At 38.7% G+C, this 11241-nt stretch overlaps 1 long non-coding RNA gene across 1 annotated transcript; it reads left to right on the top strand.

The window, feature by feature from the left end:
• The first annotated feature begins 3720 nt into the window (after nt 1-3720).
• LOC129143478 (uncharacterized) lies at nt 3721-10118 on the top strand. The gene is made up of 2 exons (XR_008546934.1): nt 3721-5124; nt 10020-10118. It is a non-coding gene; the product is annotated as an uncharacterized LOC129143478 (long non-coding RNA).
• Nucleotides 10119-11241: the final 1123 nt, after the last annotated feature.

The raw sequence follows: 11241 nt of genomic DNA, 5'->3' as shown, positions 1-11241 counted from the left end.
CTTTCTCCTTCCCAATTTTTTCTTTCTTTCTTTTTTTTTAATTTTTTTTTTTTTATGAGATGAAGTCAGACTGTCACCCAGGCTGGGGTGCAGTGGTACAATCTCAGCTCACTGCAGCCTCTACCTCCTGGGTTCAAACGATTCTCCCACCTCAGTGTTCTTGAGTAGCTGGGAATACAGGTGTGCACCAGCACACCCAGCTAATTTTTGTATTTTTAGTAGAGACGGGGTTTTGCCATGTTTCCCAGGATGGTCTTGAACTTCTGAGCTCAAGAGATCTCCCCACCTCGGCCTCCCAAAGTACCGGGACCACAGGTATGAGTCACCATGCCCAGCCCTTCCTTTCCAAACTTCATAGAAATGACCTATCCCTAGTAAGCTGTTTACAGATAGAAATAACAGCTCTCAGCATTATTAACAAATTATTTTAAGGTAAACTCCATGAAGGGAGAACAATTAGATGTAAAAATAAAAATGGGCTGTTTGTCTATTTCACCACTATTTTTCCATACTCTTTCTGAATAACTGATAAATTATCTTGCTGTGTTTGAGCAATAGACTTAGACATTTGTGATTACACAACCCCTCAACTAGTCATATATAACCAACCCTGAGTTCTGGCATTTTTCATAGGTTACTATTGGCACTTTCATTTTCTTGTGTAAATAAACCCAAGGCAATTTAATGACATCTCCCTCTATCAGCTTAAAACAGGATGAAAGGCATGATTCAATAACTTCCTCCCTATACCCAGGCTCCACACAATTTCCTGTTGCTATTTTGTGAAGAGACTTTGATGTGGTTTGGTTCTATGTTTCCACCCAAATCTCATCTCAAATTGTAATCCCCCACATGTTGAGGGAGGGACCTGGTGGGAGGTGATTAGATGATGGGGGTGGATTTGCCTCGTGCTGTTATCATGACAGTGAATAACTTCTCATGAGATCTGATAGTTTCAAAGTGTGGCACTTCCCCGCTTGCTTTCTCTCTCTCCTGCCACCATGTAAGAAGATGCTTGCTTCTCCTTTGCCTTCTGCCATGATTGTAAGTTTCAGGAAGTCCCTCTAGCCAAGCGGAACTGTGAGTCAATTAAATCTCTTTTCTTTATAAATGACCCAGTCTCAGGTCACTTATAGCAGTGTGAAAACAGACTAATACAGACTTCTTAAACAATCCATTTTTTGTCATTTGTTCACCCACCACCCCATGCATCTTCATAACAAGTACCCTGTTCTTAAATACCCACATATCACAAATTTACTGCTTAAACATTGTTTTCTTTCAAGTTCCATGTGATTTATTTCTACAAAAGTGATAGGATTTATGAATCTTTATTTTTTGAAATAAGTGCAATTTAAGAGAAAAATGAAAAGAAAACCACATTTTTTGAACCATCTGAGAATAAGCTACATGTGATGTTTCCTGGAATATGTTGAATATTTCAGCCTATATTCTCCATGAACATTCTCTTTGTTTATAGAATAATCATAGAATTACCATCAAAATCAAGAAATTAACATTACTACATTACTAACAGCCATTCAAGTTTTGCCAAATATCCCAGCAATGTCTTTTATAGCCAAAGGAATAAATAAGAGTCACATTTGGCCCACAGTTTCATATTATTTTAGGCTCTTTCAATTTGGAATAGTTCCTAGTCTTTCCTGGAAACTTTTTGAAGAGTGTAGGAGAGTTATTTTTTAAAGAAAGTCCTTCAAGTTTATCTGATGTTTATTTCATGATTGAATTCAGGCTATGCCTGTTTGGCAGGAATATCACACAAATGACTCCACATTCTTCTTGCATCTTATCAGGGAGTGCATGATTTCAATGTGACTCATCAATAATGATATTCACTCTAATCACTTAAGGTAGTGTTTGCCAGGTTTCTTTACTATAATGTTTTTTCCCTTGCGTATTTAATAAATACAATCATTCTTCAGCAATCTTGGGTGATTGGCTCCAGGACCACCTGTGAATACCAAAATCCACTGATACTCAATTCCCTAACATAAAATAGTGGAGTGTTTGCTCATAAGAAGCTTGTCCAACCGGTGGCCCAGGATGGCTTTGAATGCATCCCAACAAAAATTCATACACTTTCTGAAAACATTGAATTTTTTTGCAATTTTTTGAAATTTTTTAGCTCATCAGTTATCATTAGTGTTAATATATTTTATGTGTGGCCCAAGACAATTATTCTTCCAATATGGCCCAGGGAAATCTAAAGTTTGGACACTCCTGGCTTATAAGCTGTACATATCTTCCTATATATTTTAAATCATATTTAGATTACTTATAATAGCTAATATGTCAAGGCTATATAAAATAATCATATTGTATTGCTTAGGGAATAATGACAATATTTTTAAAGTTTGTATGTGTTTAGTACAAATGCAACCCTCCATTTTTTTCCTGAATATTTTCAACTTGTGGTCGGTCGAATACACAAACGTGGAACCTAGGGATCCAGAGAACTGACTGTGTTTGGGAAAATATATTGAGACTATGTAAATACCCTGTTACCCATCAACCTTTTACCAACTACCACTGGCATTCATTTCTACATTAGTTAGAATTCAACTCTGAGGTAGTTGGTTTTTTCCCTTAGTTTTTTAATGTATTAACTTTCTTATATCCATATAGACTCATGGATTCCAATTTTATTTTCAGTGGATTATAAACCATTACTATAATTTACTTTGATGCTCAGATTGTCCCAGATTTGGTCAATGGGCATCACTTTGTTAGATGCAGTGCCTGACATGACTCCACCATTCTTTGAACACATCCTTACACTCTGTCATAGCAAGACGTTTCAGATTCTTTGTGTACTTTTCCTGTCCCAGGTCTAGAATTAACTCTAAGAAATGCTGGTTCTTTTTAGCAAATAATTGTTTTTATAAACCAAGATATAAGTGTAAGGTATGCTTATTGCTATCGGGTTCTCCTGGTGGACAGAATTTATACGTGGATATGTGTGTGAATACCCACATTAACGTCCATATTTCCCTATCTTTCTAATCTATCAAACCACGAGTTAATATTATTCAGTTCCAATCTAACAACACAGTGTTCATTCTAGTTTTTTCTCTGTTTGTAACTCCCTTCTTCAACAGTGAGAAACCTGGCTGCTTTGATCCTCTCCTCTATTTTCTTTACTTAGTCTTCCTTCTTGGAGCCAGTCTTCCAAATCTTCTGGAGCACCACCTTTCTCACTTCCTTCGCACAGGCTTTGATCCTAATAACTTTCTAAAGAAAAGACAGAAAGGTAGGCAGGCTAGCTGGCTTCTAGTGCATTTGTATGTCAGTATTTTGAAGCACTGCACTATGGCAGATTTGACTGTATATATACATCTGGCTCTTTCCATCTCTTTTTTACTTCCGTGCTATGATTGGGGTAGAAGAACCTTATAGTATCTTCTTCCCTTTTCCTTCTTGATATTGGCTTTTGGGTTTATACCATGCATGAGTCATTTCTTGGGAATCTAATGTTGCTCTCTTCTTTGATATGCGGACATTCCTGAGAAGGGTTTCCTTTATGCAGTATCTCATTCCGTTTTCATGTCATAGATCTTATGATATTGCAACATCCCTCTTAAAACATTTAATAACTGCTCATTTAGGGTTTTCAAAGTTTTCTCTTAGAAGCAGGTGTTCTTTTTCAAATGACATCACAGGTGGAGGACCAATTTAAAACAAAGTCCTTTTCATAGCAAGGCAGTCTTTCATACCATTCTATGAAAACTGCCATGTATGTGAAAAAACTTTTTGCTTTTAAATTGGTCCGCAGTTGCCTGTAATTTGTTTAATCTTAAAAATTGGCTCTCAACACACTTGTATCATTAGGTCTATACATGGCCTGCATTCATTCATTTATCTACTCATTTATTGCTTTTTAAAAATGATTAAGCACCTACAAACTCACCACCCTAAACAAAAGCTAACACCTTAACCTACATTAACCTCAGTCTCTTACCCCACTACATCCTTCTATTATTCCCAACCTAAAACGTCACTATCCCGAATCTTAGGCTTGTCAATTGTTTGCCTTATTTTTAATAGCTTTAATGATTCTATATGCACTATTATAAAGTATTCTTTTATTATAATTGCTTTTAACTTTATTAAACAAGGTATATAACTTTATTCAGTTAATATTATGTAGCTAAGATTCATCCAGCTTATTGTATATCACTCATTCATTTTGACTGCTACATAACACTCTATTGGGTGAATACATCACAATTTAGTCTGCCATTGAGAGGTGTTTGACTTATTTCTAGCCTTTTCTCTTGTAAGCAGTGCTTGTATAAACATTTGTAGTGTCTCCTCTTGTAAATGTGCAAGCATGTGCTGGGTACTTACTTAGGCATGCAATTACCAAGCCATAAGATATATAACTAGTCTAGTTTAGTACCAGGTTTCTCAAACTTGGCACTGCTGAAATTTGGGGCAGATAATTCTTTGTCCCGGGGGCTGTTGTGTGCAGCATAGGGTGTTTAGCTGAATGGCTGGTCTCTATACACTTGGTGCTGATAGTACCACCCCCGAGTTGTGACAACCAAAAATGACTCCAGACATTGCCAAATATCCTGGGGCAGGGGGTACACAAATCACATCTGGCTCAGAAACACTACTTTAAAGAATAAAACTGAGGCAATTACAAAGTGGTTGTATCAGCTGATACACTTGCCAGGAATGTGAGTGTATCCTATGTATCTTTATTCTCTGTGACAGTTAGTTTTGCCAGACTTCTGAATTTTTGTCAATATTCTTTAGCATGACAATTTATATTCCTAATCCTATGCTGTAATTAGTCAACTGTTCTTCTTTGATTCAACTAACTCAATATACTTATTTATTTATTCATCCTGCAAATATTTGAGTAGAAATGTCATGTCCAGTACTGGATAGGTGTGAGATACAGTAATAGCAGAAGGCAATGCATGCCTCTTCTCTTACAGCTTGCACAACAGTGGGTGAAATGAGCATTAATCCATTTATCATCATGTTCAATAGAAAGGGATGAATATCTAGTGCTGAAGACCTGTAATGGGGGAATTTGACCCAGACAGCAAAATCAGGAGCTCACAAGAGAATGGAAGAGCATGAGTGTTTCCGGTAGGTGAGAGTGAGGGGGATTATTTTATGAGGTCTTACAGGAGATGGAGGGTCAGACTATGTAGGGCCTTGTGTGTCAAATTAAGGAGTTTGGATGTTAGCATAAGAGACATGAGAGGCCTCTGTGTTAGTCTGCTCAGGCTGCCATAACAGAATACCACAGACTATCACAAATAATGGAAATTTATTTTCTTACAGTTCTCGGGGCAGGAAGTCCAAGGTCACCATGTTGGCATGGTTGGTTTCTGATGATGGTTTTCTTTCTCCTGGCTTGTAAATGGCTCTCTTCTTGCTGTGTCTTCACAAGGCCTTTCCTCTATGTGCACATACTCCTGGTATCTTCTTATTCTTCTTATAAGGACAGCAGTCCCTGTTGGATTAGGCCCCCACCCTGATGAACTGTTTAGCCTGAATCACCTCCTTCAAGTTCCTGTCTCCAAATACAGTCACATTGGGGATTGGGGCTTAAATACATGAATGACTTCATTCATTTTTAAAATTTATTTGCTCACTAATTTATTCATTTAATAATTCAGTCATTCAGTATCTACTAGGTAATAAACACACTTCTAGGTGCTGGGAATATGGCAGAGAAAAAAAAACAACTGATAAAAATTCCTGCCCTTGGGGGACAAACCAGGCCCCAAACCTGAGCAACGGTCTGTTAATGATGCCCAGTTCCAGATTGGTGAGGTTAGTAGCTTCCTCATTCTTTTATGCAGAATTTGAGAAGAAATAGGAAGGGATATGAGAACAGAGGAGTGGTGGTCATGATTCTGGAAGGAAAAGAATGCAGATTTTGGAGACAGAAAGATGTGGAAAGTGCATCTGTCCTCAGAAGTCATCACACAGGGCAAAAAGAACATGGTACCTGCCTACGGAGTGACTTTAGTGAGATGAACTGTTTCCCTGTCCTCTGGTATTGAAGACACTAATCTATAAAAAGAGGCCAGTCTAGCTGATACCTAAGGCACTCCACCTCTTACAATTCTTCCCATGATGCCGTGAACTACGGAAAATAGGCATATATAAACCCTTGCATTATGCGACAAGGGCCTAGGAATCCTAGATAGTCATTAGTTACACTAAATTTAAATATTTACTTCCAAATAGCCAAACCAAGCTCACTTTCTTGATCGGTCCCCCCTCCTCAGTCCTTCTCAGTTAGAATAAAAGTCAGATGAGAGTTGATTACATATCTAACATTAAAACACTTAGGCTTAAAAAATCCTCCTGCAAGGATGTAATAAACAAGACAGGATGTATTTGAAATTCACTGAAGCATAAAACTAAATTAAGTAGATAAGTGCATATTTTTAATTTGAAGCTACATAAAGACTGCTATTTAGGCATTAATTCTTAAACAAAGGGCTGCTGTCAGGGTCCTAAGATAAATAGCATATGTTCAGAGGTAAAAGGAAGCCCCAAATTAGACAAATTTAAACAATCTAGACTGCTCAAAGAAGACATAAATATGCATTTGCCTGCATTCCCTGGGAAGTGAAATGAATGCCTGCAAGCTCTGAATAAAGAATGTTGACATTCTCTATCCGTTCATGTTAACTCAGATGTAATTTAATGCTTCACCCCTCATAGTATAAATCTCCCCATCTGTTTATTTACTCACTAATGTTGATTTCAAAATAATTCCTTCAAAAAATAAATAAAACAGGAAGCATCCTTTATAATAATTTAGGGGGAAAATCTTTTCATGAGTAAAATGTATACCAGAAATAACAGATTTTTATGAATCTCTTTGTTGATGTTGAACTGGCGTTGGGGATCTGTACTGTAGCATCTTATTAACATAGTTTTTCTACTTGACATTAATCACTGGGGATTGGTGCACTTCCCCAAACTGACCTTCCTACCCCCAGAAACATGATTATTTCAGAGAAGATACTGATACCTCACAGATTGACTCTGTGGGTGATAAGGCTAAGATCATTTTGTGAAAAGTAATTAGGAAGTCCGAGTTCTTGCAGATCATAAAATCTACTTATGCTGATTGAGCAGAAAGAAAATTACCACAGAGAATTAGGTAGCTTACCAAATTTTCTGGAGGACCAGGAATCAAGCTGAGATCTATGTAACCAAGAACATGTGGTCAAGAGAAATGCCCAACCATCGTATGAAATGTTCTGAATGAAACCCCACTCCTGACATTCATGTCACTTGGTACCAGTGATGTTGAGACTTCTTCCTGACCTGCCCCTGGAAGAGCTCTCCATCTTTCTCATCATGCTTGGCCAAAGCTCTACTCTCTCTTTGTGGACACCTCCCTGTAGGGCTCATACTGAACTTCCAAGTATCCTGGAGGTGTGTGTCTGTCTTGTGGCCCATTGGCTACCCATATAACTCTCTGCAAGGGAGACTGGGAAATGCAGTCCTCTCTGTTCAGGAAGGTGTTTCTGACTAGAGTGGGAGCCATAGGTGCCTACCTGCCACAAGGGAGTAGCTTCAGCAGGCTATTCACCTCTTCTCAGACCTTCCTCCATCTTCAGGACCTCTTTCCAAAATCAGAAAACTAGTCAAGGGAAAAGGAAGAAATTCAGTGATGTAGAGTTTTATGGTACCTAATATAGTTTGGGGGCATTTCTAAATGCATGAATAGTGTAGGTAAAATGCTAACTTCTTAGAACTCACCAGTTCTAGACTCAAATATGTCCCTTTCTAGCTACTGGTATTTGACATCCATTTATTCAACAAATATTTGAGATATTTTGCCAGGAATCACCATTAGACATATACAAATGAACATAAGTTTGTGTGTACTGATAGAGTGAATAAGTAATTATGTATCACTGTGATATGTGTTAAAGCCTAGAATAAGTTTGATGGCATAGAGCTATGCAGGAGATAAAGTTTGTGCAGGTTTTGAGTTGTGGGAAAGATTTTCTGATTCTGCTGGAAGTTATATCTAAGCTGCAAAAAACCCAGGTGCCAATGTTCAACAGAAGCTAAGCAAGGATGGGCTTTGGTACATACTATGGCTCTCTCAGAGAGTAGAAGAGAGGGTCCCAAGAGATTGGAAATAGTATATACAGATGCCTGCCCAATGTTGAGAAAAAGAATGTTTTGGGGAAGGGCCAGCACTTTCATGTGGCTGGTGTGCAGTGGGCTAGGGTGTCAGGAAATGAGTCTGGCAAGGCAGTAGGTTCAGTTCAGAAGGGACCTTTGTGTGTCAGGCTATAGAGTTCATTCTATATCAACTATTTAGCTTCTTCTGGAGCTAACTTTCATATTAGTTACAACACTCAATTCAACCAGCTTAAAAAGCAAAAACAGAACAAAGAGAATTTATTATATAGGTTGGAAAAGATACTAAGATATCTCATAGAATCTGAGGATGAAGTTTAGTAAGCAACCTTTGGAACTGGAGCTGGGATTCAGGATCTCTAGGATGGTTCTTATCTGCCCCCCACCCCCCAAACACTTCCTCTTTTCTCTCTCACTCTCATCTCTATTTGTTCCTACCTGGCTTCATTCTAAAGACAGGCTTCCTTCACATGAAACATTAGGTCGCATCTACCATCCTGGAACTCACATTTCCCAGCTTAGAAACGCTATAGAAAAGAGTACCTCTTTCACTCTTTTCTCTGTAAACTGCATTTCAATCCCAGGCAAGCACTCTGATGGATCCTACTTGAGTTATATGCCCATCCAGTTCAATCACTGCTACCAGGAGATGGCCAACATCAAGTAGCTCTACCTGGATCACATGTCTTCCTTGGGGATGTGTGGATGCAGTATTTTATGACTGACTGCTCCGTTAAAGCCATATTTTATAGTTTCTCTCTTGGTGGGTAATGTGTCTGTCAGTAGTTCTGTATTTACATTCTCAAAGTGTATCATCCCCATCAGACTTTAATGGAGTACCTGTAATGCTTGTACAAGATATTAACTCTGAGAAGATTATACATTTTTCTAATCCATTAAGATCAAGTTTGGCCGTTTGACTTGTGGTACCTTTTTCTGTGGAAGAATTATAATTTTTTACTTCATTGATATCATATTTGGATCAAGAAAGAAATCTTGATTGTTGAAAGCCATTGGGATTTGGTAGTTTGTTACAGCAGCATAACTAAGCCTAAGTTGACTGACAGAGACAACTTCTTTTTTCAAACCTTTCTTTATTAAACTCATAGAATAACATTGTTGGCTCTGCTGTCCAGACCTTGAACCAATCACTATCATTGGAAAGTAGCAGAAAATAATTGGCCAGCTCAGGAGGACACATGTAGATTCCTTTCACCAATGAGGAAAGCTTTAGTTGTGGGTGGGAGGTGGAAAGTGCTCTATTGACAGGAGCAGAACTTTATTGATCGAGAAGGGAAGTTATAAGGTTCTTAAAGGGAAAGGAAGCATTGGTGGCTAAATTCAAGTATCCACTAGAAGTTCTTTCTTTCTCATATTTAAAATTCCAGGCCGGGTGCGGTGGGTCACGCCTGTAATCCCAGCACTTTGGGAGGGTGAGGCGGGTGGATCACCCAAGGTCAGGAGTTTGAGACCAGCCTGGCCAACATGGCAAAACCCCCTCTCTACTAAAAGTACAAAAATTAGCCCAGCGTGGTGGCGGGCACCTGTAATCTGAGCTACTCAGGAGGCTGAGGCAGGAGAATAGCTTGAGCCCGGGAGGCAGAAGTTTCAGTGAGCTGAGATAGTGCCACTGCACTCCAGCCTGGGTGACAAGAGCAAGACCCATCTCAAAAATTCCAAAAACTTCTCACCATTACCTCTGAGTTGCTAGTTTCTCTCTACCTGTTCACAAAGGGTCATGAACAGATTGTCACTGAAAAGGTCTTTTTGGGAATAGAAAGATAAATACTATTTTGTTTGGGGTTGGCCTATCCTGTGTTAAAAAGGCAAAAGTTCATTTGTTCGTTCTCTTTCAGGAGGCCAGAGCTATCCTACGTTTCACTTTCTGATTTATATCAAAGACGAAGTGACTGTTTCATCTTCTTTTATAAACAGGATCTCCATTCCCCATTTCAGTTCCCAGAAGGCTTGATAAAAGATAAAGCTTCGACCTCAAAAAATAAAAAAAATAAAAATTTTAAAAAGCTGTGGATTCCTCCCATCACCTTCGTAAATATAACCCTGCTTTGTACCCTGTCCCGAGTGTGCCTTTACTTTGAGGAAGCCCTAAGACTGGGCCCACCTTGAGGAGGGAGTGTGTGCTATCAGCATATTTATGACCACCTTGCCTCTGTGGCAAACATTCCTTCAAACAATTGTGCTTTATAGAAGACTGCCAGACTGATGTGGGGCCACTAGTTTATGCTGGCATTTGTGGTCAGGGAGAAATTGTATGCTAACCCTATTGAAAACACCATTTTTAATGGCCCTTGTGACATAGGACTAAATGAACATCAACTGCTATTTTATATCATTGGAGCCTTAAGTCTAACAAATGCATTTTCTCGGGAGCCGCCTTTGGGATTTTAAATCTGAATTGGATTATTGTTGGTAAAATGTAAATTTAGACTTTTTTCCTGCAATTTAGTCCAATGTATACAAGATAGGTCTGTTTTCCTAGCAGGGTCAAGCCTATTCTTAAGCAGAGGCAATTGAATGGCATAGAGTCCTTACTACCTTCCTAGATGTAGTCTGGAGCTTGCTCCTCTTAGAGCCAGGCGGGCCCACAAGTGCTTACAGAAGGGATGGGATGGAACAATTAAAAGATGGCATTATATTTTCTATTCTTACTGATGTTTATGTTCAATCCATATGGGAGCTAAATTTTTTCTTGGACTGTGCCATATTTCAACTTATTTATCTTCCTTGGAGATCACAAATGTGGTAAGACACGTTTTTACTTGTGCGCAATGGAAAATAGTCTTAATAATTCCATGTACTTTATTTTATACATAAGGAAACTAAGGTCTAGAGGGAGGAAGTATCTGTGTGAGGTAGATCTGTGACTTAGTAATGGTGGAGCTGGTGTAGGTATCCAGTTATTTTGTCTCTTCTTTCTCCTGAACCAACATTCCCCAAAGAGCGGGGTTCCCAGTACTGGTAATCCTGTGGATTTAGAGAGTTCCATGCCAAAAGAGGCATTTTCTTTTCGGTTCTTTTCAGCCTTTCAGACTCCACTAAGAATGATCTTAGTTCACG

The sequence above is a fragment of the Pan troglodytes genome, chromosome 2 (genome assembly GCF_028858775.2).
Source record: "Pan troglodytes isolate AG18354 chromosome 2, NHGRI_mPanTro3-v2.0_pri, whole genome shotgun sequence".
NCBI lineage: Eukaryota > Metazoa > Chordata > Mammalia > Primates > Hominidae > Pan > Pan troglodytes.
The sequence above is the reverse complement of the archived record's forward strand: the minus strand, read 5'-3'. Positions and strand labels throughout refer to the sequence as shown.